At 38.4% G+C, this 20286-nt stretch overlaps 1 long non-coding RNA gene across 3 annotated transcripts; it reads left to right on the forward strand.

Moving 5' to 3' along the window:
- The first annotated feature begins 1733 nt into the window (after positions 1-1733).
- On the forward strand, positions 1734-18946 carry LOC112970863. 3 transcript variants are annotated; one of them, XR_003255184.1, is made up of 6 exons: positions 1734-2785; positions 6283-6328; positions 6884-7012; positions 7554-7667; positions 11419-11479; positions 17740-18946. It is a non-coding gene; the product is annotated as an uncharacterized LOC112970863 (long non-coding RNA). The 3 variants fall into 3 exon arrangements; XR_003255186.1 differs by lacking the exon at positions 17740-18946 and adding an exon at positions 16030-16517; XR_003255187.1 differs by lacking the exons at positions 1734-2785; positions 6283-6328 and adding an exon at positions 6678-6751.
- Positions 18947-20286: the final 1340 nt, after the last annotated feature.

Below are 20286 nucleotides of genomic sequence, written 5' to 3' on the forward strand. Positions count from 1 at the left end.
TTTGCTACAATCTAAGCATTACTGGGCTCATTCTTGAATGAAATAATGTTTTGATCCTTGCAAATTACAAACTACTGATTCTTGCAGAGAAAAAGAGATTCTGATCATTGTTACTTGGCAGGCCAAGGGGGCAACATGATTGTAAGAAGAATGTTATAATCTTTGAAACATTTGTGAAGAGCAGGATTTCTGGTTTGAAGATTTCAGATTTTCCTCCAGGGAAGAGGAAGAGCTGGGCAGAGCTCTTTCAGCTTGGCTGAACAAGAAATACCAGACTTTGGCCTGAGGCATTTTGAGATGCTGGAATCAGAAAGATAAGCCATCCCAATGGCTTCAGGAAAGCTCTGATATCTTCTCTAACAAGTTGTTCAGGGTGTCAGGAAATGAGGGAATGGAACTAATAGTCATTTGTCAAGTGGTTCTTAACTTTAAGTAAAGAACTAATGAGCAGATGGCTGTCTTTCCTCCAGCTTTGTACCAAAAACATCACCAGGAGAAGTGCAAAGCGTGCACTGTAGAACAGGGCAGAAGAGCCTAACATAGCTGACTTGGATCTTATCTGGCATATGATTTTTTTTCTATGAAAAGGCCACCTCCGTGTGATGCTCCAGAATTGCTGTTCATTACTACTTTTGTGTATTCTGGTACATCTTCCCTATAATCCATGTCTGTAGGATATCTGTTAGTGTCTTGGTGAGATGTGTAGGTATTGCATACAGTCTGAAGAATTGCTCCAAATAGGATCAGCAATTTAATCACAAGAACCTGTGACCACACCTCTCTCCTTTCTGGCAATGAAAACAGTGGTCTGTGGGAGCCATCCGCCTGTCTAGTCCAGATATGTTGGTCATTTCCAATTCTGGAGATATCCAAGAGGCCTTGTGGGGTGGGGGGGGGTAAGTAAGGATGAAAAGCTCTTCAGTGTGTTTGATTTTGTTTTTTGCAGCAGGCCAAAAATTCAGATTGTCCCTTTGATTCGAAGCTTGTTTGCATAATGGCTCAGCATTTGTGCTTGGAAAATAAATGTTTATAAAAATGTGTATATAATTTAATTTTTAGGTACACAATACATTATCTATTGTATTATATATAAGATTTCCATACATTTTTCTGTATATATATATGTGTGTGTGTGTGGAGGGGTTATATGTTGTTTGAAGATTTTTCATTTTCATCTAGAGGCCAAAACTGTTCATACTCATGAAAACCACTGTTTGTTTCATTGGTAAGTCTCCTCTATCTCTCACAGCTATGGACATCTACAAACTGTATAATAAATCCCCTAGTTGGGTGGGCATTAGGACCTGAAATTGCTTTACAATGAAAGTGCAAAGTTTACATGTTTTGAAATTAATGGAGGCACAAAACAAAGTCTGCAAAGTGATAATATACAACTTTCCTTCCCTAAACACCTTTCAGAGAAAGACCCTGTGCTACCCTTGGTGTTTCTACTAGATAGGAATAGCATTCGCTTTCCACACTGGTGGGTACTGATGGTTTGTATCACAGAGTTGCTTCTGTGCTTAGATGCTTTAGTTTGTGAAAGATTAAATTAACAGGAAACATTTTATGTAAGGGATTCTACAGCTGTTAACTTCTTTAAGCTTGAAAGCAAGCAAAGAAAAGCTGTTTCTGATTCAGACCAAGAAGAGTCTCTGTGCAATTCCAGAGCTCACCTTTGCCTCTTGAAGCTGGTCGAGCACCTGTCTGGGCAAGTTGGTGCACATTCTCAAGCCCTATCAGTGTTAAGCTGGTGGAAGAATGCTCTGAAAATTATCTGCATGGAAAAAGCTTTCCCTCCCCTGCTATGCTGTCCTTAGTTGAAAAGACCACCTGTGTAGATTTTGGACTCAACATGAGATGGATACTCCCAGGAAAAAGGTTCCAGCAAGACTGGGAGCTTTTTGTTGTATGTGCTTGGCTCTCCTTTTTCCTCTAAAAAGACTGACAACTCAAATCCTGAGCATGCTAGTGGCATGTTTACAGACAGAGCAAGATTTGCTTCTCTGTCCTAAAGTGTTTTTGTATATTTCTCAAAACTACTTGAAGAGCAAAACTTTTCCAAGGATTATATGCTGCTAGGTCACTGTAGCAAGTGATTTTCAAGCAACAATGATTAGCTGATAATTGGCATCACATAATTCAACACACCTTTTTCAGGAAAGGTCTTTCAAGTACAGACATCTTGGCCCGTGAGGAAAGAACCATCAGAGACAAGGCTGAGCTGGGATTCTGTCTAGTGTATTTCTGACAGCTGGGTTGCCAGTGTGGACAAAGTATCCCTGTAGTTTTTTGTTATCCAAAGCAGTCTCTGACTTTCACATATACTAAGCCACCCACTAAGCTAACCACCCACGCATATTCTTAGGTGCTCTGTTCTGTTTCTATAGAAATTACTCCCCTTCGTAGGATATTCCCATAATTTTATTCATAGTTTATGAACAGAAAACACAAATGGCTATTTCATCAGATGCTTCCTAACTGGATTTTTTCCTCCATCAGGTTGTTTTTTGATGTGACAGAAAAACGCTTATGAGAATAGCAGCCCACTTCATTATGCTGCAAGCAACCATTGCTGCTGTGCTAAGAAATGACACTATCGTAGAAGTTTGTAGGGAAGATCACCGGGGTTCTGCGCATGTGTTCACCCCTCATTGCTCCATGCTGGAGACATCATGATAATGTTTTTGATAGAACTGATCTACAGTTACTACTGAAATTGCTTCCTGATTTCTATCCTCTCTGTCTAGGCCACTGCATGAGTCATYACCAATATATGGGGAAGGTCAGTGAAGATGAAAACTATTGCTTCTGGTTGCTGTGGGTTTTTGATGCATCTTGTGTATTCTGTGCGCCATTCCTCTTCCCTGGTGCTAGACTCTGGTTCTAGTACTATGAAAGGTACTAATGGAAGGTTTACTGGGGAGAACCATGAAAGTAAGAAACCATTACTGTTATGATTAGCTTGGCCACAACCTGCTCAGGGATCTTCCACCAGTCCTTCCACTTCTCTGAGCTCCTACAATTTCCTGTCACATTCTTTATCTGTGTCATTGGTTTTGAGCACAAGATGATTTGGCATGGCTTGTATCTCTTACTCTGTAAGCYTTGGATCACTGGTACCTTGGTACCTTTGCTACAGCCTTACATAAACAAACATTTAATGTTCAAGTGTGGCTGGAGCAAATACAGGCCTATATTGCAGCACTACACCATATTTTTCAAGAGTAGCACTGGAGACTAGGTAAGAAAAGCTGAGATAAGTGAGCTGGTAACACAGCAGCCTTTTAATACTGGGCACTATACCAATGGTTAATAAAAGAGTGCCCTTGTGGAACTGCTTACGGTCTGGTAGGAAGATCTGTGAATAAAAGAATGAAATGAGGATGGCGGGACAGAGGTAGAAGCGGATGCGTTGGACAAGTGGCTTGGAGCAGGGCTGCAGAAAGCTGTGGAGAAGCGACAGCAATAGCTAATGCAATTTATGAGAACTAATCCCTGGCCCCCCCTACTCAAAAATTTGAGTCCAGTTTCCAGCCAGGTGTGAGTACAACTGCTCCAGGTGCAGATGCAGAAAAGGGGGCTGGAAGCTAAATTGCTGTGAAGCATAAAGCTTTTCTGCATTCATGATGCTTTCGTAGCAGTCTTTACTTCCTTTTGATTCTTTACAACTTTGTGCTCCTCTTGCTTCCTTGGTAAGTCTTCTGCTAGGCCACCTGCTCCATTAGACAATATTGCAAACCGAGCAAGAGAGCACATGCTAAACTAATGTTTGCCATATGAAGTTTGCATTATTGGTTTAGGACTAATAAAGCTTTTATCTGGCAGTATGCATTATTGTAGGCAATTTATGAGGTGGAAAAAAAGTTTCACATTAAAAATTGAACTGTGGACTGTTGCTTGAGAAATGTCTTAGCTGAATCCCATCATCTCATTTTAAATAGAGGAATACCAGTGTTTAGGAGCTGGATTGAAAATTAAGTATCAGAGGGGTTTTGTCCTGTGAAGAAAATCAAGCTTTTTTGCCTCTTTACCTCCATGTGTCTTTTGCATGTTGGCTTTATTTATTGTCTGAAAAAGCTGTTCTTCCTTAGTTTCCCCAGGCATAGAAGATTTGTTTGCCTAATGTGGTTAGCACAGGTTTCCACCAGTCTGTTGCCTTTTGCTATATAAAAAATGGTTTGTGTTTTGTCCCCAGCTTTGGGTGCATTTGCTATCTCTACAAAGGGGGGAGCACTAAGAGACTCTTCTGCTTCCCTGGAAATTTCTGAAATACTTTGTTTTTCAGCTAGGCAATGGGCAAGGCCATCATGGAAAGAACCACCATGCCTCATTTTGCATTAAATTTTTTTTGTTTTTTTTAGGCGAGGAAGGGTATTAAGTTGTCTGTCATGCCTTTCTGTAACATGGCGCCGCGATGATGCCTCTCATTTCCATGCGCAGCAGCTTGAGTAGGACAAAAAGCTTCATCTCCCTGCCGCTACCCGCTCCCTGCTTGATTGCGCGTTAGCTGTTAGAGCCTGAAAAACTTCTTATTTCACAGGCTGCGGTGTAGCAGGGCCACTTCTTAACAACTGACTTCGGCTGGGTAATGTGCAGCTGCTGGGCACTGTGTCGGTCCTGCCGGGCTGGGGGAGCGGAGACGAGGGCGGGGCCGACCGGGACCGGTTCTGGCCGGTTTGGGCCGGTCGGTTCCGGGCTCTGCTGTGGGGCCGGGCGGCTGGCCAGGGAGCCTCACAGCCTGGGGGTAGGGCGGCTGCTTCGGCCCCAAATTGCCTCCCTCCTCTTCATCAGTCTATGGGGTGGGCTGTATCTGTGAGCACACGGAGTCCAGCTTTAGTTTTAAGCGGCGTTTGGTCAGTATTTAGTCCTGGGAGTGAAAAGCGAGGGGTCGCTTAAGTTTTGAGGCTATGTCATATTCAGGCTGATGCCTTATATTCTTGCTTAAACCCCAGGAAAAAATATGGCAACTGATTTGTCCATGGTTTGGTCCATGGCTCTTTATGCCGAAGCAATTGTCTGAGATACGGGATTTAGTGGTTAACTATGCTGCAAAGTAATTTTTCCACATGGATTCACAGATATTTTTATTGAATGTAATGTGTTCAAAATACATAATTATTTCACAGCTTGAAATACTTCCATAGTAGCTATTCAAGCCTTTTCTGTAAATAAACATCTTTTAAAACTATATCAATACCTATAGTCATTTTGGGCCTCCTATTGCATTCCCTTAAAAAAATAAAAACAACGCCCCTCTTCAATATTTACCTGAAGAGTTAAAATAGCACCATTTTCAGTTGTGCTAAATACATAATTGGACATTTTAAAAAAACTAATTACTCATCTGAGATTCAGAGTGAGAGATGTGTTTCCGAGCTTTCCCTGAAATCTTAAGAGGTCTTAGAGAAAGGAATAGCTACGAGAATTATTTCAAATGCAGAAGGACTGGAGAATCTGGCTTGTTTTACAGTTTTTCCTCTCAGTTTGTTTCTGATATAAAACGCTAACAAATGGGAACATAGAGCAATCATAGCTGAATTCTGACTATCGGGGCAGGGTGATGGAGCTGAACCGACACCTCCCAGCTGTAATCCTCTCACGACCCTCGTTACCAGCCTCACTTCACTCAGGCCTCTTCCACAGTGCTCCCAATTTCTTAGAAGTCTCTTGGCTCCTCCTGCCAAGAGATGTTTCCTGTTTGTCATCCGTGTTTGCTTGTGGTAGGCAGAAAGCATTGGGGTAGAAGTGGTCAAAACTTTGCCTCTAAGAGGGGCAGTGTGAAAAACAAACTGCAGACCGTGCTTTTGAATGTTCAACACACAAAAAGGGGACAAAGAGTTAACTGTGGCCTGATATCCCTGTAAGGGGCCTTTGTGGAAGAACTAAGTGTGAATGTCTCTTCTCCGGCCATCACTTAGGTTTTTATATTGTGTGTAAGATTGTATTATCCTATATATAACTTCATACAATAAAGCTTATGCAATTAAAAAAAATCATTCTTAGTTTTATAAAAAATTATAATTAAATGTACAAATTCAGAAATAATTTATTGATTAAATTAATATACAAGTACTATGCTTTAGTTCAGAATGGCAAGGCTCACATCTACATTTATGATGGTAGTAAGGGACTGCCACAATAAAACTCAGTTCAGTGTTGCACTACAAAAAATGACTAAAGGGAAATACCTGTATTATTTAGAGCAAGGGCTATAACTTTTCTCCCAGTGTTCATGAGGTTTTTTTCATAGTTTAGAAACAAGCTAATTTTGAAATTCAGTTGCAGATGCTGTAAAAAGGGACTGCAGATTTCAGGATCAGAGCATGTAAGTAGCTGTAAAAGATTACAACAAAATTTTTAAAAATAATAAAGTTATGCAAATTAAAAAATATATATATGTATGCAAAATATAAACAGTTTGCAACCTGAATACTTAGACTGGTGTGCATGCATAATATGATTTGTTTTTCAAGAGCATTGTTTAGTACATGTGAACGATCCCTGCAATTTAAAATGACATTTCTCTTTGAGTATACTTTAACCTGCACTTAATTTGAGGAACACCTGAAATAGCTATAACTGGAAAAAACCCAGACACCAAAAGTTTTCTGCTCTTTGCTTGTTTAGTTTGTGTGTTTGTCAGCACAGCTTGTGATCTGTCAATTTAGTGTATAGAAGATTTGTGCACAGCAGACAAGCAAAATACAGTTTTGTATTCCCAAGACTTCAAAAAGAGACTGAAGTACAGGTACAGTATTGGATATTTATTGGGTAACGTGTGACTTAATTGTTTATAAAAGGGATCTTGTATATTTTGAGATCTTCAGCTAAATGTAAACTTACTAAGGCAAAGAAATATTATTATTGCTGGTTATCTTAGATGCTTATTTCTTGGAACATGAAAATCTTGTGTGTTCCGAAGAAGGCAGAGGTAGTGCAAGGCTCCAAGACTGGTTAAAAGCAAGTGACTGAGCTAGGAAAGCATCCTCTCCTGCTTCTCATCACCCAGGTGAGCATAAATACTTGTATGAAACTATTTAATTATTTACTTTCATGTTTTTCTCTATCATTCTCTTTATTTCAAGAAAGACTACAGAAAGCACTCTAAACACTTACCTAGTTATTTGTTTTTTGTCTTAAAGAATGTGATAGAATCCTGTCCCCCTGAGTGTTCAGTGGATGCAGAATTTCATTTAAGAAATTAATTTGAGACAACTGCTTTAGTAGGAAGCATCTGCCACATTTGGGTCAGAAACAGACTTGTTCTGTCATCCTTCAGTCCTTCTTAATATTTTATTTCTCTGTCCTCTCCCTCTTTTCTCTCTCATTCTTTTTATCTCTCTGGGCTTCTTTCCTCTATCCTCTCTCCCAGTAATAGAAGGTACAAAGTTTACCTTTCTAGCCTTTCTGTGCAAATTTTATTTCTCAGACATAAAATAAATTGTATACTAATTTATTGACTTTTGTTAGAGTCCTCTTGATACAGTTTCTGCTATTATTTTCCAGAAATTCACCAAATACTGAAAGAGTTATTTGTTCCATTTTTAAAGGCTCTTGAACACTGGAATATGACATGACCATGAGAGCATATTTGAGAATATCATGGTTCAAAATCTGTAGCTTGCACTACTGAAAACCTGTGAGAGATCAGAATTTAATCTCAGGTAAAGTTTGGCTCTCAGAATACTCAGGCATGTGAAATTGCCATTTATTTGAATCTTGTGGTCATCTATGAAAAGAGAGATGGCTTTGACTGCCACAAACTTTACTGTTGGAATTTGAGACCCTCCCCCCACCCACCAAAAAAAAAAGAGCTGCAAAAGCTGCATAGAGAAATAGAGGAGTACTGCCTACAAAGACAGCCCGATGAAGCAAACTGAGCTACCAGTTTAAAATATGCTAATTACTGTCAAAGAATGGGACTATTTCTGAAATCCTGAAAGCGTACTTAGAGGTATGGCAGGCAAATAATAGATTCAGCGCTGTTCATGGAAAGAATATATTGCTGAAATGGAGGCTCTTGTGCCCCTACAGAAGAGAATGAAAGCAAAACTGAGAACACAACGGTTGCACGATGCACAATGGTAACAGAACTCTTGATTCAATTTAAAGGAAATCATTTAAGAATCCTACTCTTTCCTGATAGACAGGAAGAAGGGGGAGAAGCTCCAAGATATCCTAAGGGATCATTAAGAAAGAAAGAAATTGAAAGACAAAGTACTTTTCTGTATAATTTTGGGCCGCTTGTATAGGAGTTACCATTTTTTCACAGTGTCTCTATTGGATTGAACTATGTTCTGACTTCCTTACACTGGATTTGGCCTTGTTGGAAAGATGTTAAGTAGCATGGTCAGCCCACACACCTATTTTTGAGATTCAATTAGACTGGACTAGAGACAAAGTGCAAAAGTCTTCTGACTAAACCATTTGTTAGGGCAGTATCAGAACAGACTTTGAAGAAGAGGTGGAGCTACCTGGAAAATTATGATTCTTCAGAAAACGCTGCTGGGGGGGATGCTTATAAAAATAAAATGAGAGAGAAATGTAGCAGCTTTGTCTCTGGCAGAGAATGGGGAAAGGAAGCTGATGGAAACAAATTACTAGATGAAAGAAAAAAAATATTTGGCAAAGCAGCAGAGGAACACAGATTCTAAAAGAACCCTCAAGCAGCTTACTGTCCTTAGAGGCCAATTAAACCTGAATCAGTCAGGAAAGACAGAAAGGGCCCTCCTCAGGCTTAATGAAAATTTGTATCAAGCAAAATAAAGGCCTGAGATTATTGGCATATAAGGCGTAGAATGCTAAGAGAAACAAGGTGGCTTGGCTATTAGTGATACCAGGGTGGTATTTACATTTAAAACAAAATATATTTGTAAGGTCTTTGAAGATTTTCTGTGTCCATCTGTATATTAACAAAAAATCGGTTCCAGCTGACAAAATAATATATGTAACGAAGCAAATATGCCCCAGCTTCCAGCTGCCCAAATCACCATTTTAAGCCATCTGACTAAGAAATTAGAAAAAATCATCGGAAAAATGCCGGTTAGCCCAGACAGCAGGTCTCTGAGTACTTCTATACACCTTACTTAGCAACTTGTAATAGTAATCACTACTCTTAAAGACCAAACACCTTCTGCTTTGGGAAGTTGATATGTTGCTTTTCATGAGCTTGCTAAAGTACCTCTGTTAAATTCAGTTGTTGTATAATATATTAGAAAGGTATAATCATCACAGTAAGCCTAGCTTATAGTAAGGGCACCAGTTGCTCAGATTGGTAAATAGAGATAGACGACGTTATGCCTCTTGCCCTGTGTCCCCATACTCTGGAATTCCTGCAGCCATTTGAAGAATCTGGCAACTAAGGGCTATTTTACTAGCATACCTATTCCTATAAGAAGATGAAGTTTGAGAAGGAATTGTCAGGTCCCTATAAATCTCCCTGAAGAGTCAAACAGAAAAACAAATTGGAAAGATTTGTAAGTCAGGGTTAAAATCAATACTCCTTCTCAGATTCCCACATCTCAGACATATAATTTTAGATTTTTCAAATGAAGCATATACCAAAACCCTTCGTGACTGCCATCTTAGCTGACTGAAAGTCAGTTGTGGTCTGGGTTGGTAGGCACTACAGACCCTCTCCTTTTACCAGGAACTTGTATCGTAGTGAAAAGTTTCAAATAGACCCTGAGTTTACAAAGCTTAAGAAATGGGTTTTAAAAATCCCAAATTACAGAATGTACAGAGGACTAAGGACTAAGTTATACTTGATCTAAAAATAAATATCTAAATCAGATTCCATATTGCATTGATTAGCTTCCTCTGGAGCAGGAAAAAGCCTGTGGATTTGGGCTCCGTAGAAAAGATAAGCCCTCATCTGCAGGATTTTTTTTTTTGTGTGTGTGTGGTTTGCATAGGATTTCCCATATTTGCTCATTGCTTGTTTCTTAATTCAATTGCAAAAACATCTCTGAACCAATAACCACATGCTTTAGGGCAATCCATCCTATCCCTGTTTTACTACATCTATCAGTTGAAGTACTTTCTGTGGATATACAATGCTGTAATTACTTTCCACACGCTACAGTTAGTGATGCCCTTAGAAGTAATATATAATTAAAAATTATTTTAAAGACTAAGAATATGAATATATTTCACTCTACGCAAGTAACAAATTCAAGATTGAACTGATTTTTTTTTTTTGTTGGTCTATTTCTTATAAGTCCCAAATGCTATTCCAGTCCTTTTTCCTTTATTCATTGGAATCTCAAGTACACAGAACATTCAAATGTGGGCCCGGTTGTGCTGTAACCTTCTGTTAGTATGTTTGATTGTCATCAAAACCTTATTTTTCCTAATAACTGAGGCTGTTTCTCAAACAGTCTTAAGTCTTTACAGAGAACACTGAATCAGCATTCTCCTTTTAATAACTGGCTTGCCAGATGTGACTACCTGCAATGAGGTGCAAGTGAATGTTATCATTTCATGAAAATTTTACTGGCAACCCCAATGTGTTATCCCCTCACCAGCTCCCAGATTCACATTTTAGAACCTCAGTTATTTCCCTGCATTTGTCTTGTTGACAAATTCTACTTGATGTTCTTTCCAGCCCAAACAATTATGATGGCTGGCTACAAGCAGTATCTGAGGATGTGAAAATGTATATTGAAAAGCTAAAAAATAAAGCAAACTTCTTCAAGAATTAATGGCAGCAAGAACTTATTTACCCTTCCCTGCATAGATGGAAATCAAGGACGAAGCTGAAGTGTAATTATTCACTGTGTGTGCTGTATCTGGTTATCACTATCAACCACAGTTTCTGAGAACAGGGGTGGATGACAAGAAGATATATGTGAAATTCTCATTATACTTTTTTTTTGTTTGGTTTAATGAAATCAAAATAAGACTTTTTTTAAAATAAAGAAACTGTAGTTTTTTTTCCCTGACCAGTAACACATGGCAACAGTACTAAGGCTGTATTTGCTATAATGTTATATTATAAATATACCCAGGGAGCAATTTTCCTGTAGAACTATAATAAGGAAATATACACACATATATATGTGTGTGTGCGCGCGTGTGTGTATAATACACACACACGCGCGCACACACACACACACACATATATATATATAAAAAAATCTCAGGTAGCAAGGACTGTTTTTGTTCTCTAATAGATAAATTTGAAAGCACAATGGTAAAGAAATGTTTATTGTTGAATTTTATGTTATAATCAGAATTAAAATACTGGCTAATTGTTAAATATTCAGATCCAGAGCAGATCATTATTTTTATCTTATTCACACTTCCAGAATTCCCATGCATGAGTTAAGACTCAGTTTGGAATCTTCTTCTTTATTTATTACTTTGCCATCTAAACTCTTCACCTTTCTCTTAATTCTTTCTCTCTCATCACAGAGTTTGCAACAAAAGCCTGACAAGAAGTTAGCTGGAAAAACAGAAGGTGCAGAAGAAGACAGTAAGTAAATTAGATTTGTAAGGGGAGGCAAGGGTTAAGCCCTGGGACCAGAGAACAGCTGGAATATGTTAGTCTTACAGGAAGGCAGCCTGGAGAGGGAGTGTGAACTGCCAGCAGGTGGCTGGGAATGGCTGAATAACTCAGTGGTGGGACTGGAAGAGCTCTGCCTCTTACTGTGACGATTCAACCGACTTCAGCAAAGCCTGTTTTTCTTTATAATGGTGGACCTTTGTCAAAGCCCATTAAAATAAATTTAGTATTTCCTTTAAATGTAACAGGTTCTGGATTTGACCCATGCTTGTTTTGGAGACRCTGTTTTTGTTTGCTGGATCTTCTAAAGCTTTACCTTCTCCTCTCTCTGATGAGGAAAAAAGGGCTGGTTGAATGCTAGACAGGCTTCAAAGTGTGAGATGCTGATGTATCCCAGTGACTGCCTCCAAGTCAAGCAGACACTGTTTTGTTAAGGGAAGCTGCAAGAGGACAAATGTGGGAAGAAAGGTCTGCTGGGATTTCTTGCTCTTCTGCTATAAGGCTACACTGACAGAGACAGCTGCACTTATCRCAGTGATACTTTGCTGTGGTTTACAGTACTGCTGTATATTCTGCAGAAGTCCTGTCATTCAGGGGGCTTTGCTCTGGTTGGCACTGTAACGCAAAAGACCATTTCTGGCTGTAAGACCGTGCAGTGTAGTACAAGATGAGAGATGACAGAGGGACATGGAGATAGGGAAACATAAGGAAACAATGACAGTGTGGGTCTGGGAGCATAGCACATCAGTTTTCTCAGCATTTAATTAGCACAGTGGTAAAAGAGAGTTTGAAGGAAGGATTTGAAGACAGGTAACAAGATCCTGCACAGATATTTCTGAAAAGCTCCTCCCAAGTGTGAAGGGCAGCATAGGATAAAGTGTGTGTTCTTATTTGACAATCTAACAAGATAGCATTTGGCAGGATCATAAAAAAAATGATACTGGAATAATCAAGATGTGAGATGATGAGAGCCTGGAGAAGACCTTTAGCTGTATGGATAGGTGGGAGAACTTTATCTCATGCACTAAGCAACACGGCTTGGCAATAGTTATATATAGCCATTAGCAAAAGACCTAGAGAGAAGCTTGAGTTGAAGATGGTGTCCAGATTATGTGTTTGAGTGATGAGCAGGATGGCAGTATTATCGACTATGGCTATGAAATAGAGACCTTGTGCAAGGTTAACTTGGAGAGAGAGAAAGTAGGGAGAATAACCGCTTTATTTCTGCCTCACAGACTCTCAACTAATGATCCAGAGGGAGCTGTCAGAGAGTGGATGAGAATATATGTCTTGAGGAACAGAGGTAGCTTATGTTTGCATGTGTGCAATAAGGAATTTATTTTTGAGGGTAAGAGAAGCAATGTTTAGAGGGGGAATAGATGGACCAAGGACAGAGACCCAAAGTACTTGCAATGTAAGCATAAAATTAGAGACCTCAGATGTGGATGGAGATAGGGGAGCACAAGGAAACAGGACCCCTGCTAGGTGGAGAGCAGGCAAGCTGGAGGGCATAATTGCAAGAATTTCTCTGTAGACCCCCTGGAGTAGTATGTAAAATGTTCAGATATATACTGAGACTTAGTGTTTATGAATCTTCTTGGTGTTAATAATATAAATGCTTCATCAGCTTTATATTCTTGCAAATGGACAAAAGAACTCTCATCTGAGAATTTAGGAAAATGCTTAATGAAAAATAAGGTTAAGAATTGATACTATTTTCATTAGACGTAGTTAAAACTTTTGTTCCAGAATACATTTCACTGACACTATGGCACTGTACTCTGATGAAACCACAGTAATCTAACAGATGCATTGGATATCTAATATTTTAAGACAAGATGCAGCACAGATTGCTCTTTTAAGGAAAAAAAAAGGGGTGACCTATTACAAAATAGTTTTGTCAAATGCAAAATGATAAGTTGCTTGGCATTTCTGATCAAGCAAAATACTGCTTTAAACTCACATATAGATAATGAACTTGCAGTCCGCATGGGAGCTTTCATGACAGTAAGATAATAAATACTGACATGGATAAATTGGCATCAGCTGAACAAAAAAAACCCCTGTCAAATTATCAGCTTGATGAGGGTGGTGCATTTGGTTATAACGAAAACAAATGTGCTGGCGATTTCTTGCAGCAGTAATTTTGCTGTCCAAGATGACAGAGTTAGTTCTGAGAAACTTTTTAATTGTTTTATCCACATAATGGCATACTGATCACTTTTATGTCACTGGGCAAGGAAATAATCTTAACAACAAAAGCTGGATTTCATACCAGAGGTACCACTTTTATCTTTAATTCTTTATTTGTGGCAGCATAAGTGAAAATAATTGCATAGCATGGTGACTGGCATAGTGGGATCCATTTTGCCCATGTGTTTGAGCTGGATAGGATCCAGTATTGCAAATGTGTATATACATGACTTAGGTTTAATATGGAACCGTTTGCAGGGGCCCATCAGGTGGATCTCTGAAGTATTTTCCCTGAACAGTTCGGATGCTCTGCACGAGATACCTGTTTTCAGTATAGTTCAGTTGGATTCCCCCTCCGTGTCTCAGCAGATGCCTGTTGCATTATGAACTGCCACCTATCTCACTGAGCAGTATGGATGCAGTAACGTGAGTCTGAGTTTCATTCCCAGACTGATCAGTCCCCCTGAGTCACTTGGATGGGGAGTCAAAGTGGCTTGATGATGGAGCCACGTGACCACTTTGTGTGCTGTTGGCTACAGAAACAGATCTTTGTTTGATTAGGTCTGGTTAAATTTTCCTTTAGGGTTTCACTAGGCATCTATATACTCCTCCTAAAAGTGCATGAAACAAGAAAACAGACTGTGTCTGTTTATTTCAAGTTTTTGTGAGCAGCGCTACGTGAAATAGCAGCGACTTGAAGTGTATAGACTTCTCTTGATCATGCATCTGTACTGGATATCTAACATTTTTATTATAGTTAGAAAGTTAAGGGTTATGGAAGGCCATACAGATCATAAAAAGAACAAGAATCAAAATTACCCTAGTTTCAAAAACTTATCTTAAAAGTTAAGGAAGGTAAGAGACATGTATATTCATATGCGGTAAAATATTTTGGATTATATAGTAAGAGAGCTTACATGTTTTGATACCTGCTTTCTGTAAATATTTCAGATTTCTTCTCAAAAACATAGCTGATTATAATTATTGGGCTTAATTTAGAAAAAAGTGGTTTATTTATCTCATACCTTTCTTTGTTTTTTAGCAATATCAGAAGCTCAAGATACTGACCAATTTCTTTGTCCTTTAAAATGTTACATTGCTACCCAAACTTCCCAACACTGAACATTTCACTGATCCCCTTTTCTCTACCATCTGTCTGACCTGGACTCATGCCAAATAATACTGCTTTCCCAATGATATGGTTGTCCTGATACATAAGTTTTGAAATCAGAGTAAGGAAAATTCACATTATGTTCAGTTATGTCTTTAATAGTGGAGGTAAATATTGAATGGCCATAGACACTTACAGATGTACCCCAGAAAAACTGGCTGTTTGTCAGAACCTCTGACCTGTGCTCTGTGTTGTTGAAAATCTGACACTCACTGTTAAAAATATTTGTGTTTTCTGTCATTATGTTCTGTCTTTGTTTATTTTGACAATTACTTTATTACAGTGTCTGTATATTTTTTCCGAACAGATGTTTTGAAATCTGGTTGGCTGGTTAAAAAAATGTCAAGTTCCAGATTATACRCAGCATTGCAAAAGTGCTAATTCAGGATTCTGGAAAAAGATGGTTTATCTTAGGAGTTCAACTGGAAATGTCTTAATTAATATAATGTATTGTATTTTATGTATTTTAGAGGCTGAGCACTTTGCCATGTGCCCTTTAGAAGACTGTCAAGTCATTCATCTCTTTCTTGACCAATATCTTAACAATTTTAGATTTATTTAAATTATACATGACCATATATGGCCTTAGATATGGCATTGTATCTAAGAACCTCAACAGAGAAAATATATCACAYAGATCTAAGAAAATGCAATGCATTTTTAAAAACACAAAAAAGCATTGTATTTTTACATGGCCATCTGCATTAACTGTTGAAAAGGTGGAGAGGTCTCATTTCCCCTTCTTCCTTTATTCTAGAATCACTTTCATGCTAGTAATTAAATAGTGCATTTCATAGTGAGCAATTGTAATAAAAGCCCATCAGACACTGACAACTTCCTTTAAGAGTAGCGTATTACATTATACCCTAAACTATGTAGATCATCTCTGGACAGTGATAGGATTTCTTGTTGAATGATTAACTCTGTGTATCCCGGAATATCCCACACATGATCTTTCTCTTTTTGTTTGCTCTTGTATGTTCTCTCACATTTAAGAGAGAATATTACTCTTTTTCTCTCTAAGAGAGAATGAGTGTTTTATAGGTTGCCTGTTGTCCTAGTTTCAAAAAGCAGTTTTCATCTGTTCAAATGAAAAAGTTGTATAAAGAGTGGTAAAAATTACAAAAGAGTGTTATTAATATATTAATTGTTGCAGGGGCAAGATCAAGACCATTCAGTGAATCTGTGCCAATGACAGGTTGAACCTTTGGCTCTTGGGATCTGTTGCTGTATCAGAGTCACTTCCAAATTCTTCACTAGGGGCTTGAAACAACTGTCTTCTCAAGCAGCCAGCTCTAGGGTTAACTCTGAATCCTGTGCGTGCTGGGACAAGATGTTGGGAGCTCAGTCAATGGTTTGAGCATACACATGGAGGGTTACTTAAAGGCGTGCACCATTTAAGTCTTCCCTATGCTATAACTTGAAGACCTGCATTTCATTTATACAAAGGCCCTTTTCCAGTGCTTTGGCAGTACAAATGTGTTGCAATTGCTTAGCCTATTCTGAATTGGAATTGCGGGAATAGTGTGTGTAGCCTGTGTTCATTTTTTGACCTGTGATGATATCCTGAAAAAGTGGTTGGGGAGTGGTAAAAACAAAGTCAGGAGTGGCTGAAATCAAGGCAGCTGAGAGGAACAATTTCACTTCAACGGTAGATATGATTGATAAAATAGCTTCCTACTGAGTTTCTACATTGATGGTTTAAAGAAGTCTCCTGGGAGAAATAGAAAGTATCATTCATTTTCTTTTTTTTTTCTTTTCTTTTTTTTTTTTTTTTTTTAACCCTCAAGTTCCAGAAGGTGTATTTCCTGTATCAGAGTAGGTCTTTGCTACAAGAAACTTCTTCCTCTTCTTTTGGTGGTGAATGTGTTGAGTACAAAAAGCAATCTACAATTTTCCAAATTTTATCAGTTTTTCAAATGTTGCTGTAAGTTATTAATGCAGGATTGGAAAGATTTTTTTTCCCAGTGAATCAACATTCAGTGTAACCTGCTGGAATTGTATCTGGATTCTATTTTGTGCAATTATGATATTGGTTTACTATATTTTCTTTGCTAAACAGACATTCAACACCTAACTCATAATGCAGGGTATAGCCTTACAACCAGATGATATTTATTACTCTGGAAAGCTATTTGAAAAAAAAAACCACAAACTCTAACTTGCATGAAAATGAGCATATTCTCATGTAAATTCCTAAAGAGGAAGTTGGCAGAATTAACAAGTATGAAAACAGAGAGTCTGCTCACTTCACCAAAGTTTGCCCAAAGGCTGGGAAGCAGCTGAATTACTGGGTAATATTAATATCTTGTTTTTACTGTGAAACAGATGTACATTGCCAGATCTTGTTTCCATGGCAAAAAAGTCCTTAGCCCGTTATATGTGTCACATATAAATAGAGTGTGATCAATTCCAAACATCAACTGGCAATTTTGCCATCAGTTTCCATGAGATGAGAATCAGGCCTTGTATTTATAAGAGCTTCAGTGTTATATAATTACCTGAATGTGGTCAGAAAGCACAGTCTAATTGACCAGAATGTGGAGATAGAACAGGATTATGACCTTAAATATAATGTTTTTTGGATTATCAGTGTTGACCCTAAGCCCTGTTCTTGTAGACCCATGACTTGATTGCTAAAAATATGCTTATTCATGGCATTTAATTGAAAATGTTTGGAGGTCTTTTGGGGAGATTTGAGTAGAGATATTTGGGGGAGAGGGGAATCTGGTTCAGAATATTTGTAACAAATACAAAATATTTACCAGTATTAGTTGCTTTTGTAGGCTCTTAGTTTCCAAATTAATCTGAGAAGTGATTAGTGTGTACCATTGGATTTATCTCATTGTTCTCATGCTTCTGGCAGTGCTCAGACCATCATCAGAGCTCATCATGCCAAACCCCAAGGGGAACTGTTTGCGAGGAGGGCAACTATTGCCAGTGATCCAGCTCTTACTGTCCCTGCAGACCTGGGCAAACATCGTTGTTCCATGAAGAGTCCAGTTACTCTGTGTCTGAGGAACTACCCTTGCATGTGGAGGGTTCTTATACTAGAAGATCTACTCCGTGGCAGCTATAATAATAGCCTGAAGCCTGCAGTCCAGGAATGAATCTCTTGATAGAAATTCAGCCTGGATAATCTTTCTTCCCCATGCAAATATCAACATAGCTGAAGCTCTCCAGAGCATGACTGCAGCATGCCTGCAAGGACACAGCATCCCTGCGCCCTGTGTTCACCGCTGCCCCTCCATGGCAGAACACTGTGCCAGCTAACCAGTCTGAGGTATCTTAGCACACCTCAGTCATGCCTCCAAAAACCTCACCATACAGCTGAGTCTGTACCAAATGCTCTACCTTTTGCATGTGAACGGTCCCTTTGAAGTCAGCAGGACCACTCAGAGAGGCTCAAGCTCAGTGTACAGTCAATGTTATCTTCGCCTTTTGAAAATGGCTACGCTCATCCAAGGTTTGTGTTTTGTAACACTGTGAAAGAGAAGCCCTTCCCACACCCACAGCCACACACGAAAAATATTCTGAATAGCCAGGGCAGCAGAATAAGTCGGTCATGCTACCCTTGCACTCCCCAGACATCTGTGAAAATTTCATGCTTGTGTGAGCAGATCCTCCAAAGGGCAGAATTTGGCTGCAAGTCTGTCAGAGAATACTTCCATTTTCCCTTCCTGTGCCTTTTTTGTATGTTTTTAATTGTCCTTAGTAAAATAACATTGAAAGACACAAATTAAATAAAATGTATAAACAACAGGAGGGGGCAGGCTTAAACTGACAAAAAGCAAGAAAATCAGACTAGCTGTAAACCTGGAAAGGCTTTTCTCTCCTCCTAGCATGTGCAGGAAATGCAGCACATATGGCATGTAAAATCACCTGGAGCTAGGCCTCTTTGTTGCACCTTGGCATAGTAGAGCACAAACAAAGCAGAGATGCAGATTTTAACCCTCAGTTATCTGGTGTAGGTCAGCTTAAGCCGACCCTTAAATGTGGCTTACAGATCACAAATATAAGACATTAAAAATAGAATTAGTACAAAATGATACCTTTTTGAACTTTAACATGAATAATAATGCATTTTTTGATAAAAACTTTCAGTATCATTCTTTCTATTGTTAAGAAGAAATACATGTGAATGTAATTGTATCTTTTCCTGCAGAAAGTTGAATTTGATTATAATGACACTTCATTTATGATGMTCTTTGCAAAAGCTGTTTCTGATATTATGCTTTTAAGTGAGCAGCTCAGTGTGCCTTACATTCATTAATGAATCAGACTTCAGATAAAGATAGTGCAAGCATGGCAGCATATCATTATACAGGGGAGTAGAGTGAAGCATCAGGATGTAAATATTTACTACATCATGCACAATGTTGAGGAAAAGGTAGCTCGAAGGGTAGAGCATTTAACTGGATGATTTTTTTTCCATTCATAGTGTACTCATCATGAAATAGAACTTAGAAAAATTGACATCATTTCTAGTATTCCCTCAAAGTTGGCAAATATTTTTGCCAGGAAAAAATGAGAGCAAAAAAAAAAAGTCAGAACACCTGATTTTGAGTATCTGGCCAGAGTTATTTTTGGAAAAGCTGAATTTCTCTGCTTTGAGAATTTAAAACATTTCTGCTTTTTGTTTTGTCATAGCATTTTTCATTTATTTGGAAAAAGAAGAATAAAATTTTTCAGAAAGAAACAAAATGCTTTCAGGTTGATGCAAGTCTTTTTTTTTTTTTTTTAATATATATACTAAACACCCTCCCCAGATGCTCCTGTTTCTGCCTCCCTTCCTACTCTAGAAATTTGTTTCAGTTATTCAGCCTACTCTACCACAGGTGGTCTTGACACCACTAAGCGTGTGACATTACTATCGTTGTAATGTGTAATCTTTTGTCAGTTTTTCTGACAAGATTTACATGTTTTTCTATATTTTCTGTACTTCCAGGACAAAATGGGCAATAGTATTAATTATTTTACATCAAGCGCTGAAGCACAAAGTAGTCAATTTTTGCTTGTTTGTTTTACAAGGATGTCGTCATTATCACAGGCTGCTATTGCACAGATATATGATTAACTGTTATCTTATATTTTGAAATATAGATGGTAAGATTTCAAACCCACTGGAATAATTATATATACTTTTAGAAACTGAAATACTTTTTTTATATTTCTGATGCAGAGATTTTCAGAATAGACCTAGAAGAAGGGACAGAGAAAGTTCAACAAGTGGCATATGTATTCAGAAGTTTTAAGAATGCTTTTTATACTTAAAAGAAGATAATTATTCAGAGTCCAAGAAAAGGGGAAGCTGTTAAACTGTGGGACTGACCCTCTGCGCTGGTGTTTTCTCGGTTTGATGTAATCTATGAAAGGTTGCTGTACATTGCAGTATTGTAATCATTTTGATGTT

This window comes from Apteryx rowi, unplaced genomic scaffold (genome assembly GCF_003343035.1).
Source record: "Apteryx rowi isolate R43461 unplaced genomic scaffold, aptRow1 scaffold_110, whole genome shotgun sequence".
In the NCBI taxonomy this organism is placed as follows: Eukaryota; Metazoa; Chordata; class Aves; order Apterygiformes; family Apterygidae; genus Apteryx; species Apteryx rowi.